At 39.0% G+C, this 18,028-nt stretch overlaps 1 protein-coding gene across 1 annotated transcript in view; it reads left to right on the forward strand.

The window, feature by feature from the left end:
• Window positions 1-8,721: 8,721 nt before the first annotated feature.
• foxj3 (forkhead box J3) overlaps window positions 8,722-18,028 on the forward strand; it is a 168,752-nt gene continuing 159,445 nt past the window's right edge. Inside the window, exon 1 of the mRNA XM_072245167.1 lies at window positions 8,722-8,860. The gene's annotated coding sequence lies outside the window, so the exon portion shown is untranslated. The remainder of the gene's footprint in view (window positions 8,861-18,028) is intronic.

Genomic DNA, 18,028 nt, shown 5'->3' on the forward strand with positions numbered 1-18,028 from the left:
AAGATGGCCGTGAAGACCTGCCTATGATCAGAATCAAAATTAGAATCAGGTGTATTATCACTGACATATGTTGTGATTTTTATTATTTTGTGGCTGCAGGAAGGTGCAAGACTTAAAAACCACCCTGGTACAAATGTAAATAAATAGTGCAAAAGAGGGATAATGAGACGGTGCTCATGAACCACTCAGAAATCTGACAGAGGAGGTGAAGAAACTGTACCTGAAATGTTGAGTGTGGGTCTTCAAGCTTGTGTACCTCTTCCCTGAAGGTAGTAGCAAGACCTGCATGGTGAGGATGCTGCCTTTCTGAGACACTGCCTCTTGAGGATGTCCTGAACAGTGGGGCAAGGGGTGGTTGTGCCCGTGATCGAGCTTGATGAGTCTCCAACCCTCTGCAGCTTCTTATGACCCTGCACATGGAATGGTGAGAGGGGAGAGGAAAACACTGACAAGATAAAAGGAGGCAAGTTCTAAAAATACTTGGGCACATGAGTTTTTCAGTTTTTTTTTGCTCAGTTTAGTGGTGCTCGTTTGGTTGGTTAACATAGTTAAAGATATTAAAATGTTTTGGCTAATTCATCACCTAGTGATTGCTTTTAAGTTTGTATAAGCTCAATGTGCTGAATGAGTTGAGAATGTTTCTGACAATGTTGTTAAGGAAAGGAAGTTGCAAACTATCTGCTCTTCACATTAGTTATTAGAGTATTCCTCCCACTTTCAATCTCACCATCACGGAAGATGAACAGAATACTTACGGCTAGATCTCCACGTATCTCAGCATTTTCATCAAGGATAATTTTTGTATTAGGCAATGTGCTAGAAATTTGTCGCAGATACATTTTGAAAAACCTGCCAAATGCTTGCCCTAAAATTGGTGTGTATGTGATAGGGAACTTACTGTAGGGAGACTTTTGCAAAGCATTTTACCCAGGGATGCGCCCACTTGATTCAGACTGCATCTGAGATCAGGGTGGACCCGAGATTTTGGATCTGTGGCAACGGGGTGCTAATTGCTGAACAACCCTTTCTGGATTTTTGCAGTAAGTCCTTTATGATAGCTTCACTTGATGTGGTCTTTCAGTGCTTCTATGTCATACCGAAACAGTTTTGAACTTTTATCCTGATGAAGGTCATGGAATGGGCAAATTGTGCATTACAGATTGCGATGATGTACTTAGCCTACAGTATTTCATAGATAGCCATTTTGAGAGTTCTAAATTATCACCTCACATTACGAGATCACGATGGAGACAAGGTTTCATCTTTGCAATGATTGCAATATTCCCATCTGTACATTTTTTGGAAATTGCCTCTTTTGTTTGTTTATTTATTTATTGACATATAGTGTGGAGTCGGCCCTTCAAGCCATGCCACCCAGCGATCCCTCAATTTAATCCTAGCCCAATAATGGGACAATTTACAATGACCAATTAACCCACCAAATGGTACATCTCTTTCTTTCTTTCTTTTTAAATCTTTTTACTGAGTTAGTACACAAAAGGTAAACCATGTAGACACTAATACACTGTTGCAATATAACTTTACGAGAGATATTAATACACAAAAAGAAGTTAGTACAAACAGTGCAGCTTAGATATAAACTAACAAGGTAATATAATAGTATACTAATTTTCATACATATCAATAAGGAAAAGAAAAAAAAACCCCCAAAAAAAACCCACCGTGCAACTAATCTAAAAAGCAAAGCAAAGCAATGGGCTAGCTAGGTATCAAGCTAGGTATCAACTTAAAACAATCATGTCCTCAAACCTGACCTCCGTTAAAAACAGTTAAAAAGCAAGAAGGGAATGTAAATATGGACAGAGAGAGAAAAAAAGTTACAATAAATGAAAATGTTGAATAAAAGATCTCCAGGTCTGTTCAAATTTAACTGAAGAATCATAAAGATTACTTCTAATTTTCTCCAAATTTAAACATAGTATCGTCTGGGAAAACCAAAAGAACGTAGTTGGGGCATTAATCTCCTTCCAATGTTGTAAAATAGATCTTTTCGCCATTAAAGTAAGAAATGCAATCATTCTACGGGCTGAAGGGGAAAGATTACTGGAAGTTTTAGGTAATCCAAAGATAGCAGTAATAGGATGGGGAGAAATATCTATATTCAATACCTTTGAAATAATATTAAAAATGTCTTTCCAAAAAGTTTCCAAAGTAGGACAGGACCGAAACATATGAGTTAAGGAAGCTATCTCCCCATGACATCTGTCACAAAGAGGGTTAATATGAGAATAAAAATGAGCTAATTTATCTTTAGACATATGTGCTCTATGGACAACTTTAAATTGAATTAGGGAGTGTTTAGAACAGACAGAGGAAGTATTGACTAGTTGTAAAATATGCGCCCAGTCATCCACTGAAGTAATAAAGCCTAATTCCTTTTCCCAATCTGACCTAATCTTATCGAATGGAGCTTTCCTAAGTTTCATAATAGTATTATAAATAATAGCCGTTACACCTTTCTGATATGGATTAAGGTTAATTATAGTATCTAAAATATATGTAGGAGGTAACGTCGGAAAGGAAGAGAGTATAGTACTTAGGAAATTTCTAACTTAGAGATATCTAAAAAAATGTATTCTTGGTAAGTTATATTTGTTAAGTACGTCTCTTATTACATTTTCCCACAACAGAGATGCTGAGTTATCGCAATCACCTGGAGGCTTTGATTATACTACACTGAATGTGACCAGAAGGTTACCTTCAAGGAAATAGAAATATGAAACTAAAATAGAAAGTTATGAAAGTAAGAACTGAACATATGGGTTTAAAATAGTACTTTCAAGACATTTACATGCACCTGTCCAACATTTCTTGTTCTCAAACTTCTCACTGAACTACATTTGAAACACTCTCTCATTTGGTATCGGTCTATCGTGACAAAAATATATGTGACTAAGTACTATGGAACATCCAACAATTTAAAACTGTTTAAAGATGTGTCACCCATCTTGCAATTAGAGAGCAAATATGGTTGCAATGGATTATTTTTGAAGTATAATCACACTGGCCATATGTTCATAGCAAAAAAAAAGTTATGATTAATTGGCATTTTTTGATGATGCTGGTGAGATTACCAGAAAAACATGGTCTTGTAGTGGTCAAGTCTTTAATTGTCTTTACTCAGACCTGCAGTGATACTAGGACTAGAAAAGTTAAATTTCAAGAACAATTATAGAGTTGATACTCCTTGAAGGTAAGACTGAGGCACAATCTGATCTTGAAGTTTAAAATTTGATAAGCTTGATACAATAAAATGTGTAACCTTGTGTAGTATCTACAGGCTGTTTTATGTTGCTATTTGGTAAGGGAAGTTATAGATAGTTACCAAACAAACATCCTTCAGTGGAGACAGTCAACATTCTGCTAACGTCAAAGGTTAATACTGCAACATGTTAGACGTCATGTCATGTAATTTTTAAAGGTATGTGCACAGACAGTATGCATTTTGTGAACTACACCACGGTAGAGGAATCAAATTTGATCAGATATAGTCTTCCAAGGAGAGATAGGCAATTCAGAAAATGAACCAGGAAACTATTTTTAACACACAAAGGGTTGTTGAGAATTTTTGATAGTTCTTCAAAAAGCTGTGAATCAAAGGACCATTGGAGTGTGCAATATTGAGAATTTTTATTTAAACAGGGCTTTTAGGATTCTAAATTGCTCCAGCATTCTTCACAAAAAATATTATCATTACAAAGTTTGATCAATACGTGGAAAAAAAGGCAAGAAAATGGTCAAGTGGCAGAAGCAGGTGAGTGATAGAACAGGACAAAGGGCTGGCCAACTCCTACCGTGAAGATCCTAGAATATTTCTCTGGATTAAGTGCTATGAACACTTGTAATAAAAAATTTACTCCACTACCCAGATGCTTAAATGGTTCTGTACATTAGAGTCATTGTTACACTGCTCAAAAACCAGTGAACATTGATTTCCATGGCAACAGTCACATTGTTAAAGCAGACCAATAAGCTTTGACTTTAAAACAGAAAAATGATGAATTCTTAGAATGATATAGATTATCTGTAGTGGCATTGCTTTACATTTCAGTGACAGAGCAGAGAACCAATATGATTATTAATGCAGCCAAAGAAACTGTCACAAAATGGCTCAACTTAAAACATAATCACTTGATTCCGGAAATCCAGAGAAATTGCTTTTCAGTACTACATAGGTTGAAAATATGCACGGTAATCTTTGTCAATGAGAGTGTTTGAAATTAGCGGACGGCTTTGATCAGCTCTAGTATATACCAAGCACAATTATATTGATGTGAACATCCAACTATCACTTATTTTTTTTCCCTCAACTTCTCCTTGTACAACTAGAATGATCAAAATGGTGGAAATATCCCTTTACTGTTTAATGAAATTTGAAAAAAAGTAACAGCTCAAGTGTACATTATCCAATAAAAATATATTCTGGAATACAGTCCACACCAAAATATTAATTTATAAAATCCCTTTACAGGGGTCACGTCACTTCTTTTTGTTTCAGCAGGTTCTATTTTATATTATTGTACTCATAATTTTAGTATTTTTCATTATTATTCTTTTTATCCCAGTTTGGATGATCAATGAGAAGTTAGCTCAGTATTCAAGCTTTGTTGATAATGAAATAATGATTGAGTTGAGTTTAATGAGTGGTTACATCACTGGACTTTAAAGCAGAATTCACTTCAGTGTTGGAATAGTCATCTGGAATTCATAATGAAATAATTCATCTGTGTTCAGAGCCTGCAGTACCATACATCTTTTGACTGAATGATATCTTTCTACTACCATGTCATCAGCTCCTAAAAATAAACTTCAAAATCCTTGTGGCTTTATCAGATGTTTGAAAAATTAGTAGCTGAAGTGCATTGATGACATTTTTCAATCAATAATCTAAAATGATCACCACAAAAACATACATTCAGTAGCCACTTTATTAGGTACACCTGTATACCTGCTTGTTAATGCATATATCTGATCGGCCAATCATGTGGCAGCAACTCAATGCATAAAAGCATGCAGACATGGTCAAGAGGTTCATTTGTTGTTCAGACCAAACATCAGAATAGAGGGAAGAAATAACCACTAAGTGACTTTGACTGTTGGTGCCAAACAGGTTGGTTTGGATATCTTAGAAACTGCTGAACTCCTGGGGTTCTCAGACACAACAGAATCTGGGGTTTACAGAGAATGATGCAAAGTACAAAACAAACTGAATAGCACCAAAAATACTTTGTTAATGAGAGAGGTCAGAGGAGAATGGCCAAACTGGTTCAAACTTTCAGTAACTCAAACTGTCACAACCTCCAGTCATGAGTAGGGTATTCTGAGGGCACTGAGTTTTTTTTGCTGTTGGGTTTCTTTGTATTCTTTGTTTTATTATAATTATCTGTATTGTTGTTGTTGGGTTTCTGTGTTATTGTTAGGTCTTCTCCAGTTTACATTTAATTTGCAATTGTCCTTGATTTCTTCCAACTAATTCTGAAACTCCGCAGGTGGCCCATTATGTATCCTTGGAGTTTTGTTTCCTATTAGAACTGTTATTTGTTAGCTTGTAATTAGTCTTGGGCTTTATTAGCTGGGCACAAATTATTTTATACCCTGGAATATAATTAAAGGACTGTGCTAACCCTTCGTTTGCTCAGTTGTCTTGATCCCTATCTAGTGAAGTTCTAGCTGAGTTATCTAATAGTCATAGTCGTACTTCATTGATCCCGAGGGAAATTGGTTTTCATTACAGTTGCACCATAAATAATAAATAGTAATAAAACCATAAATAGTTAAATAGTAATATGTAAATTATGAAATAAGTCCAGGACCAGCCTATTGGCTCAGGGTGTCCGACCCTCCAAGGGAGGAGTTGTAAAGTTTGATGGCCACAGGCAGGAATGACTTCCTATGACGCTCTGTGTTGCATCTCAGTGGAATGAGTCTCTGGCTGAATGTACTCCTGTGCCCACCCAGTACATTATGTAGTGGATGGGAGACATTGACCAAGATAGCATGCAACTTAGACAGCATCCTCTTTTCAGACACCACTGTGAGAGAGTCCAGTTCCATCCCCACAACATCACTGGCCTTACGAATGAGTTTGTTGATTCTGTTGGTGTCTGCTACCCTCAGCCTGCTGCCCCAGCACACAACAGCAAACATGATCGCACTGGCCACCACAGACTCATAGAACATACTCAGCATCGTCCGGCAGATGTTAAAGGACCTCAGTCTCCTCAGGAAATAGAGACGGCTCTGTCCCTTCTTGTAGACAGCCTCAGTGTTCTTTGACCAGTCCAGTTTATTGTCAATTCGTATCCCCAAGTATTTGTAATCCTCCACCATGTCCACACTGACCCCCTGGATGGAAACAGGGGTCACTGGTGCCTTAGCTCTCCTCAGGTCTACCACCAGCTCCTAAGACCTTACAAGTTTTGTTTAGCTTTGTCTCTTTTGTTAATACAATTCCTCATTTTGGTTAACACTTCCATGTCTCTCTCTGACCTGCACCGTGACACAAATAACAATGTATTAGAACAGTGGTGTGCAGAAGAACATCTCTAACTAAACAACATGTTGAAACTTGAAATAGATGGGCTACAGCAGCGGAGGACTACAAACATACATTCAGTGGCCACTTTATTAGGTACAGGAGTTGTAGTGTTTATCCTTTAAATACATTAAAAACAAATTGTATCAGTCTTTTTGAGATTTTATCGCCAATCTGCTTATCAAATTTCAACCATCTCATTTAATATTGAAGTGTATGTCTGTTGGACAGAACCAATGTGAGCAATGATAGAAAGCACGAATTCACTGGCTATCAGTTCGTTCAGAAAGGTTCTCTGGTGCCGGCTATTCCCTTGATTAATTTGCCAGTAAGTGTTCAAATTACTTGATTATTCATTATTTATTGAGTGCTGCGATTGGCCTGTTGGGGTGTGAATGGGGAATGAATACTAGCTGTTCTGAGGACTGGTAGTTCGTATACCAGTTTCAATTCCTTTTTATAAGCAAATTAAAATCTCTTAAATATGATTCTAAAACTGCAGCCCAGTCTTGTCCTGTAGGATCTAAGAATAGACATTTTGTCATTTTACATGAGTAGCAACTTGGAAAAGATTACTTTTGGAACTGTTGCAAGATGGGTGCCAAGTTATTAATCAAATACTATCTTCCCCAGGTACAATTTCTACATTCATTATATGATGTGTGGTCCATGAGCTCTGCACCACATATTCAAGCAGCCCACAAAGACAAAAGTACAGACAATAAAATCTAAATGTTCAGAATATTCTAATCCACACAGCTTCCTTCTGACCAGAATCCCGAAATCACCATTAACCTAATTGGATCAATTATTTTTATATAGCAACCTATGAGGAAAAGGGACAAGAATAAAATAGAACCAAAATATTACCCAAAACCATCAACTATTGAAAAAGGGAAATAAAAGTTATTATCGTTTTGCAAGTGTTTTGGGGAAATTTTGAAGCCGTCATCTTGTTCACTCAATAAGTTGAAGATTTAACACTTGTCTTAGCTGATAATGGGTAACAAAATACAAAATTTAAAAGGGAAGTATAATATTTGTTTATTTTTAAGTGGATCTCTACCAATGTGTTTTCCATCAAAATTGTATTTATTAAGAAGATTTTTGCTTAAATACATGAACGTTTCGTTGGATATCATGGTGCAAGTTAAGTTGGGGCTTGGTTAAATGGCAGAGGTTTCATGACCCAATGCACATGCGATTTCCTGTTCATGTGAAATCTGTGCATTACAATACAATATAGTACTGTGAGCCTAAGTCTATACTGGAGCTGCAGAGAATTACAGAAGTCTCTGATGTATAGTAAGAGTGGACATCCACCTGCGTGCTTGGAATGGATGCTTTAACCTCTATAGATGGATTGCTTTTCCCGCAATGGAAAAGACTCTTAAGAATGAGATTGCAATAGAAAGGAATCTAACTAAGGGACCTTATCAATCTGGAACAGGTATGGAAAGTTCATTTAATGAATTGTAAATACTAAAAAAAAAATTGCGCTCCTCTTTCTGAGCACATTATAGGGAACCTTTCCGAATCCTTTCAAATACACGAATGTTTCATTTGTACACCTGACCAACTGCTCCCCCACCCCTGCCATCCTCAATATAATGAGGATGGCAGTCATCAACATACTGGAAATCTACCTTTTAATTATCTACTGAAGATCTACTTATTGAATTACAGATGATCGAACTGTAATATATGTATACGTTAAATATTTGCATGCATTCTCTCTCTTTTTCTAACGCACAAAGCCCAAGGATTTTACGACAACGGAGTACCACCGAACTAGAATTAGTTATACAGTGAACACGGGTGGTCAATGGGAAAAATGGAATATTTAAGTAGTGAAAATGGAATGTTATGTAAGTAATTTTGTTCATGAGGAATACTATATTTTAAAACGTTAGCCCTTGATTTTACATTTTTTATCAAATAATTTCAAGAGAAGGATTGCCTTTTTTTTCCTTTCTACACCAGTTTTGAAAATAATCTGCTCGCTGAACTTCTGGCCAGCACCACCTGAGACGGAGGTTCAGCGTACATGGGATGAGTAGGAGAGGCAGCAGGGTTCGCCCTCTCTTTCCGGGATTCTGAGTGCCTGGCTGGTGCTGCGGCCTGGCCGGCGGAGCGCTACATTGAGTGGCAAGTCCCGGCGAAATAGTTCCGGGTGTAGGCCGAGCCTGGAGCTGACACGGACCGGGACTGGGAACGGGTGTGGGAGCTGGAGTGAGACTGCCAGCGGCCAACACCCCAGCTCTGGTAGCGGGGTGCTATTCTCAGGGAAGCGAGTCGCAGAGGGTGAGTCCGGCTGGGGGGCAGTCTGGAGTGGCGCCCAAGTCAAGCTTCTTGGGGGGCGGGGGGTGCACCCGCCAGGGGTTGGGGGTGGGGAGGGGGGGTGTAGTGGAGGGAGGGGGTGGGGAGCAGAGTCCGAGCCAGCTCATCTCGGCCCTGGCCGTAACCAATGATCGATACCGAGGCCGAAAATAGACACTGAGGCCCACGTTAGGGGAGAAGACTTATTGTTGTGGCCTGGAATGGAGGCAGCATCCCGGGCCTGGTCGTGAAGCGGGTATCGCAGGCCTGGGATAGACTGGGCATAAGTGACACTGGGGCTGCAGAGCATGGGCCGCCAAGATTATTTTAATTATTGGTCATCGTAATGTACTACACAAGAGGAAAGGGAAAATATTCGAGACATTTTGTGTACTCTGCTTGATTTCAACACTTGAAATGGTGGAGTTTCATTGGATCTTTTAAAAAATCCTGCTTTTGTTTTTGCATGTGCAAAATATATGGACAGTGGGTTTTTTTGAAAGCTCTGATCGTGGATAATCCAGCGCATTTTCTTGGGTTTTGTTAATGAAATATTCGCACTGCCCTCTTGGGTTGTTGAAAATACCGAGCAGTACGATCCTGCATTTTGCCCTTTACAGTTTAGGATATCTGAAGATTGAATGTTGAGCTGTGAGGTGAAGTACAAAGATTGTCATTTGCAGCGACGTAAAAGATCAGATTGGGATGAACATAACGTGAAATCGTTTGTATTAAATGCAAATGTCTATCTTTTCCTTGCCGATACCTTAATTAAGCCTGGTATTTTTCTATCAGTAATTTGTATCATCTTTGACAGTACATGTCAAACTTCATTTGCCCACTGTCAATGAATTAATGGTATCTCTTTGCTACTTTAGATGAGCGAAGGCTCTCTATGGACAATCTTTTCACTTTACTACTGTTTTGAAGGAATGGGAATGGTAGTATTAGATAAATTAGGTTGTGATGTTACATCAAGGTTGTGTGAATTCTGTAATAATTTAATAGCAGACATTTTCTCTCTGCTAGTAGTTGTAGTTATCTTGGCTTTGGGAGAACAGAATCTTACAGCTGGTCTGAATAATTTGCAATTTGTGAATGATTACAAAAATAATCTCAGGATGTGATTTTGCTTATTCCCTGACATAATTTCCCCATGCACATAGCTGTTGATTTTTATGAAGGCTGTAAACAGATTTGCTCAGCTTGTTCAGTTTTCAGGTTCTTTGGCAGCTGTCGCCGTGTCACTGAGACAGGCCTGAGAACCAGTTGCCAGCAAACTTTTAATTTGTAAAATTCCAAGAGAAAATTCGAGGTACAACTTTAGTGCAATTTTATTACTATTTTAAATATAATTTATGTTCTTTTTTTTGCTCATTCTTTCTCCATTTTCATTAATATTTTGTAAAATATATTAGTTGCTCCTTAGAAATGATTTTCGATCCAAAATTAGTCTATTTGACTGAAACCAGCCTTGGCATTGATGTACATGTACGTGGACGCCTGAGGAATTTGCCAGGTGGTTATCAAGAGTTGCAACCCTGTATTATTTATTTTCATTCATTCCATGTTGAATCAGTTAATGTTCAGAGCCTCATAATTGAAAGTATAACCTTTTAAAACTGTACTGCCCCGGCCTTTGCTTTTATCTAGACACTTAGATAGCTTTGAAGAAGCACTTTAAATCATATACACTTGCTTCTTCAGCATTTTCTCTTAAACATTAGACTTGAACCCAGGTGGCTTAAATGCTTTGTAAAATTACCTGGACTGTTTTGTGTGAAATATGGTTGATAATTAAAAAAACTGAAGGACAGAGAAAGAGAATTTTGTGTGTAACTAGAAGTATGCAGTAGTCATTAAGATTTTTCAAAAATGAAATATTAACCCTTTAATCACAGAAATAACACAAAAATCACTTGCCTTATTTCACGTACCCTCATGGTGACTTCAGAACCAAGCTTTAATGCTTTACTTTCCTACTGGAAAGACTGAGAGGACCATCAGACATTTGGTTGGTTATCAGCATACAATCTACTTTGATGAAGGCTTTTGTGCCTTTGGTTTATCTATGGTCAGAGCTTGTTTAACAGTTTGTTGGTGAATGTATTCCCTCTGTCACAATACAGCATCCTTGGTGTGCTGCCTTTTAAGGAATCTTCAGGTTTTTAAATTCATTTTTCAAATACCTCTGTCAGTATATTCCCAAGCAGTGCCATGGTCTTTTACAAATGAGTGTTAGCCTTTGCCCAGTTACTTCAAGTAAAAAAAAAGCTAATGCTTCCCCTTTATTTTTGATCTTTCTGAGGTTTTGGATTTGGTTTTGTTCTGTCATTTGTGCGGAGCTTTGGGGTATCTTATTTCTCTAACTTCTCAACCTATGTTTCTGCTCCCTCCCCCCAGCCTCTCACATCATGCCCACTTTCCCTTTCACTTGGGATTAGCCTGTCACCTACCAGCTCATGCTCCTCTCCACAGCTCCCCCCGCCTGTTTTATTCTGCTTTTTTGCCCTGTTTCCAGTCCTGTTGAAGGATCTCAGCCTGAAAAATCGACTTCATAGATTCTGCCTAACCTACTGAATTCCTCTAGCATATTTTTGTGTTTTGCTCCAGACTCCCAGTATCTGCATTCTTTCTTGTTTCTCCAGTATGTCCCTTTATTTTTAAGTTCGGCATGACATCAAATCAATGCAATAATTTTGGTGTGAAACCAGTATACTCTATATTCAAAGCACCAGTGCCACTCAAGTGGATTCTTTGAACAGTGCACTTATCAGATGTTTGACAGTCTGTTACTCAGGCCCCAGTCTCGTTATCTAGTGGTAGCAGGACCTCAAGATTTTAGTCCTTCCCTGTAAAGCCTTATCATTGGCAGCTCTAAGCTTTGATGTGTCCCTGGAGCCTGCAGTGAGTCATTCAGCAGCATTCACTTACAAACATCCCATCCCTGTAAAGGCCAGTAAATGTTTGGAACTGAAACTTATTTTTGTCACATGTACTATGTGGAGTGAAAAGCTTGTTTTGCATCTGTATTCTTACAGATCACATCATTACATAGTGAATTGTTTCATAGTGAAACAAGAACAATGCAGAATAAAGTGCGACAGCTGCAGAGAAAGTGCAGTGCAAAGTAGACAGGAAGTGGTAAGATCATAACAAGGTAGATTGTGAGGTTAAAAGTCCACTTTATCATACTAGGGAACCATTCTGCAGTCATATTGGATAGAAGTTGTCCTTGAACCTGTAGTATGTGCTTTCAGGCTTTTGTATCTTCTGCTTGATGGGGCAAAAAGAAGGGAGAATGGTTGGGGTTGTTGGGGCCTTTGATTCTGTTGGCTGCTTTATTGAGGCAACAAGAAGTAGAGATAAACATGAGAATATTTGCAGATGCTGGAAATCCATGCACACAAAATGTTGGAGGAACCCAGCAAGCCAGAAAAGAGTAAAAAGTTGATGTTTCGGGCCGAGATTCTTCATAGGACTGGGGGAAAAAAGATGAGGTCAGGGTAAGAAAGTCAGTGGGGAGGGGAGAAAGTAATACAAGGTAATAGGTGAAACCAGGTGAGGAGGAGGGGAGAAGTAAAGAGCTAGGAAGTTGATTGGTGAAAGAGATAAAGGGCTGGAGAAGGAGGCATCTGATAGGAGAGGGTGGAAGACCTTGGAAGGAGGAGGAGCAGCAGAGGGAGGTGATGAGCAGTTAAGGAGATAGGATGATAGAGGGAAAGGGGGAATGGTGTGGGGGTGGCAATTACCAAAAGTTTGTCAAATCGATGTTCATGCCATTGGGTTGGATGCTACCCAGACAGAATATAAGTTGTTGCTCCTCCATCCTGAGTGTGGCCTCATCGGGGCAGTAGAGGAGATTATGGATTGACATGACGGAATAGGAATGGGAAGTAGAATTGAAATGGGTGGCCACTGGGAAATCCTGCTTTTTCTAGCAGATGGAGCACAGGTGCTTGGCAAAACAGTCTCCCAATCTACACTGAGTCTCAAGCGTCGCCTCACCTGTAAGGATAGTAGTATAGATAGTCCCATGGAGGGGAGGCTGCTTTCCAAGATGTGCTGAACTCTCTAGTTTCTTTCATTCATGGGTAGAGTAGTTGCCAAACCAAGCCATGATATATCCAGATAGAATGCTTTCTGTTGTGCATTCATAAAAATTGGTCATAGTCAATGGGGACATATCAAATTTCTTCAGCCTCCTGAGGATAAAAGTCATTGGTAATTTTTCTTAGCCATGACATCTATGTGGCTGGATCAGGATATTGGTGATATTTACCCAGAGGAACTTGACATCTCAATTTCAGCACTGTTGATGAAGACAGGAGCATGTGTTTTACTTCCCCCTCTCCCCCCAACCCCACTTCTGAAGTCAATGATCAGCTCATTTGTTTTCCTGACATTGTGGGGGAGGTTGTCCTCACATGTTACTAAGCTCTCCTTCCTGTACTTTGACTCATTGTTATATGAGACATGGTCTACTGTGGTGGTATCATCGGCAAACTTGTAGATAGTTAAAGCAGAATCTAGCCACGCAGTTGTGAGTGTACAAAGATTTGAGTGAAGGGCTGAGGACTCAACCTGTGAAGCACCATTGTTGTTACCTATCCTTACTGGTTGCAGTCTGTTGGCCAAAAAGTTGAAGGTCCAGTTTTGGAGGGCAGTGTTGAGTCCCTTGTCTCAGTGTTTGGAGATCTGTTTTCTTGGAGTTATAGTATTGAAGGCAAAACTGTCGTCAATAAATAGTCCAATAGTGTAACGTAAGTATCTTTACTGCCCAGATGCTCCAGTGATAAGTGTAGGGCCAGGGAGTAGGAAGCTGAAGGGTTTGAAGGTAGATACCTGGACCGGAGGGACTACACCCTAGGGTTCTGAAGGAGATAGCTGAAGAAATTATAGAGACATTAGTACTGATCTTTCAAGAATCACGAGACTCTAGAATGGTTCCAGAGGACTGGAAATCTTAAATGTCACTCCACTATTTAAAAAGATAGGGAAGCAAAAGACAGGAAATGATAACCCTGTTAGCTTGACTTCAGTGGTCGGCTAGATGTTGGAGTCATTATTAAGGAAGAGATTTCAGGGTACTTGCAGGCACACAATATATAGGCCAAGTCAGCGTGGCTTTGTTAAAGGGGAGATCTTGCCTGACAAATGTATTGGAATTCTGTGAGGAAATAAGAGGAAGTAGGACAACTAAGGTGGGTCAGTGGATGTTGTTTATTTGGATTTTTAGAAGGCCTTTGTCAAGTTGCTGCATGTGAGGCTGCTAAAGAAGATTGGAACCCATACTGGTACTAGAAAGAAACCAGCATGGATAGGAGCTTGGCTGAGTGGCAGAAGGCAAATAGTGAGAATAAAGGAGGCCTGTTCTTGTTGGCTGCTGGTGACTTCTGGTGTTCTGCAGGGATTGGGGTAGGGTTGACTACTTTTCACAAAGCACATTAATGATGTGGATAATGGAATTAATGGAGTTGTGGCCAAGTTTGTGGATGATACAAAAATAGGTGGAGTTGGTAGTGTTGGAAGCAGGGATTCTGCAGAAGGACTTAGGCAGATTAAGAGAATGAGCAAAAAAAAAGTGGCAGATGGAATATAGTGTAGGGAAGTTTATGGTAATGCATTTTGATAGAAGGAATAAATGCATAGACTATTTACAAAACAAAGAGTGAATTCAGAAATCAGTGGTGCAAAGGGAATTGTGAGTCCTAGTGCAGGATTCCTGAAAAGTTAACTTGCAGATTGAGTCGGTATTAAGGAAGGCAATGCAATGTTAGCATTTATTTTGAGAGGAATAGAATATAAAAGCAGGGATGTAATGTTATGAGATGTTTGATCAATTTTGTGAACAATTTTGGGTCCTATATTGAAGGAAGGATGGCAGATGAGAGGATCCAGCGGAGGCTTATGAGAATGATTGTGGGATTGATAGTATTAATGGATGAGTAGTGTTTGATGGCTCAGGGCCTTTACCCATTGGAGCTTAGAAGAATTGGGGGGAGCGGGAGGGGGGGATTTCATTGAATGCTATTGAAAATTGAAAGGCCTGAATAGGATGGATGTGGAGAGGATGTTTCCAATTGTAGGAGAGCATAGGACCAGAGGGTACAGCCACAGAATGGAAGGGCATTGCTTTAGAACAGAGATGTGGAAAAATTTCTTTAGCCAAAGGGTGGTTAATCTGTGGAATTTATTGCCACAGTTAGTTGTGGAGGCTGAGTGATTGGGTATGTTTAAAGTGGAGGTTGATCGGTTCTTGATTAGTAAGGGTATCAAAGATTATGGGGTGAAGGCAGGAAAATGGGCTTGAGAGGGAAAATAAATCAGACAAATAGTGAATGTTAGAGCAGACTTGATGTGCCAAATGGTCTAATTCTGCTCCTATGTCGTATAGACCACTTTAGACCAGTTCTAGCAGTAGGCGAATTGCAGTGTATCTTTCACTTGCAGCAACAGTTGATGTTCCCACTAGTGTGTGCCCCAGGGAACAGCCTGTAGGTCAGTTGTACTCTGTCAAGTAACTGTCTGGGTCAAACCTTTGCAAGGAAGCTTGACTTTTGTTTTGAGGGCTGCATGGTAAAAAACACTACAAAAAGGTAGACACATCACATCGATTTCAAGATCAGCATATGTTGAAAGTGAGACTCCTATTCCTCCCATTTCCACCTAAGTGAAATCTTAGTGCTTGTTGATCGATCTGCTGCTGGGGAATTCCGTTAATTGGCTTTGGTAGTTTTTTCAGGAAATTACTTCTCAGGATGCATTGTGTCCTTCTCCCACAGTCCCTCCTTCATAGGAGTGAAGGGAGTCTTGGCGGCGAGTGTTGAATAAGCTCAGGATTTGTCCAAAGATGTGTTCTCAAGTGCTTTATTTGTTAAGTGTGGTTGAAAAGAAATGTGTGGGAACCTGATTATTTCTTTCCAGTTCACAATTGGGATCTGCCAAAACCAATTGCAGTAACTGTTTGCCTGATCTGGGATTAGTTACCTCAACATGAGCAAATAAATCTCAGGTATTCTGGTGTATGTGGTTTGCCTATGTTACCTTACTAACTCAGCTATACTAATGGCCTATTCAGCAAATGGTTTTAAGAAGACTGTTGGTTCCAAATGCTATATCTGTTATCAGTGTGCATGAAATGGAGTCTTTGTCAATTTGTTCTCAACAATGTTGCTTGAAGGAATCTAACGCTTTTCCATCAAAACTCTTGGCTATTTTGCTGAATTGACTTTATTTTGTATTTTTCTAATTTTACTTCTGTTTGAAGCGTATTGACAATTGCTGTATTTTGTGAATTATCATTTGTTCTCATTTAAATTCTGAAATGAATAAATAGCAGTTTAAAATTGGTCCAGCATTCAGATTGATTGGATTTGGTTGTACAAAAGTCAGAAGGTTAATGGGAGTTCTCTGGACTTCCTCATTAGACTTTAAAATGCCTTCCCACCTAAACATGCATAATGCCATCCGTGAGTTGAGGGAGGTGGAGGGGAAGATGTTGGTAGGTTCAAGAAGCATTCAAGGCTATGAGAAGGGGTAATATGTCAAAGGAATATATGGTTAGTGTAAGGATAAAGGGCAAACTCACTGGTTTGGATGTACCTGGTGGAATATCAATGGGACAGGTCTTTGTAGTAGCAATCATTCAATTAGGTTTAGCATAGTTATGGAAAAAGGCAGAGATAAGTTAATAACATTTTAAAAAAAAGGACATTTTACTAGGCTGACAAGTGAGTTAGCAAAAGTAGAGTGGAGCCAGCTGCTTTGTAGTAAATTCATTTCAGAGTAATGGGAGGCATTCAAGAAAGAGTTCAAGAGGTTCAGAATACATTTTGGCAGGCCTGCAGTTTTGAACCCCCTGATTGACTGGGTCCACAGAGAGAATGATAATGCAAAAAAAAGCTTAAATAAGATGCCAAGACATTAATACTTCAGAATCCAAGAAGAATGTATGAAGTGTAGGAGTAACATTGTAGGAAAATTAAGAAAGTAAAGATTGCAATGCAAAATAATGCAGGAAAAATCAAAAGATATTTTAAACGAAGTGCAAGGGATAACTGAAGAAAGTGGGACCTATTTGTGGAGATGGAGGAAAATGCACAGTATTTTTCATGAATACCTTGTAACTGTCCTTATCAGGGAGGAGGACAGTGCAAATGTTGCAGTTGGGAGGAAGTGTGAAATAAGATGTGCATCGTAAAAGAATTAATAAGGGGGCCTAACACCACCTGAAGGTGGATAACTTATCAAACCTGGATGATAGTGATCTCATGCTTGTAGAAGAAGCGAAGAAGGAAATGGCATAGACTCTGTCTAGTTTTAGTAACTTTTAGTTACCCCTGCTTACAGGAATAGTGTTGGAGCATTGGAGGATTGCAATTATTGTATGAAAGGGAAGGAAGCAGTAAACTGACCAATTATGGGTCAACTCGTTTAACTTCATTGGACAATTTATTGGCGTCTATTCTGAGGGTCGAGAGAAACCTTATTTAGCCTGAATTCATGATTTGTTAAGAGAATATGTGACTAATTTAAGTTTGGAGGTGAAGAAGAGGATCAGTGAGGGCTGTGTGTAAGATGTAGTGTACTTTGATTATAATAAGGCTTTTGAAATGGTCTCACAGGGAAAAGGACATGGTATCCTGCAGGGAGTGGCAAACTGGATCACTGGTAAGAAGCTGAAGGTAGTGATTGAATTTTTTTTTAACTGGAGTGCTGGTACGGGTTGAGTTTCACAATTATTAGTACACAATTTTTTGCAGTTTGTTGTAAATATTAATACATTAAATTTAAGTGTATGGCACATGATTAAAAGTTTGCAGATTATCCAACAAAATTTTGTTTGGCTAACTTTGATCTGAAGGGAAAAAGATGATTTTGTCAATTGGGCAGAAAAGTGGCAAATGGAATTTAATGTAAACAAGTGAGAATGCATTTAGGGAAGATGCAACAAAGCAAGCAAAATAGAATTAGTGATGTGGATATAAGATAGAAAAGTAAATGTTATTAGGCTGAGAAATGATTTAGCAGTAGTGGACTAGAGAATTCCTTTCAAACCAGTGGGAAGCACAGCAAACTTGGGATACACATGCTGATTACTTAGGATGTACAGGAAAAATCTGATTGCATAGTCAGTTATGTAAGGGAGAT

This window comes from Mobula birostris, chromosome 27, assembly GCF_030028105.1.
Source record: "Mobula birostris isolate sMobBir1 chromosome 27, sMobBir1.hap1, whole genome shotgun sequence".
NCBI lineage: Eukaryota > Metazoa > Chordata > Chondrichthyes > Myliobatiformes > Myliobatidae > Mobula > Mobula birostris.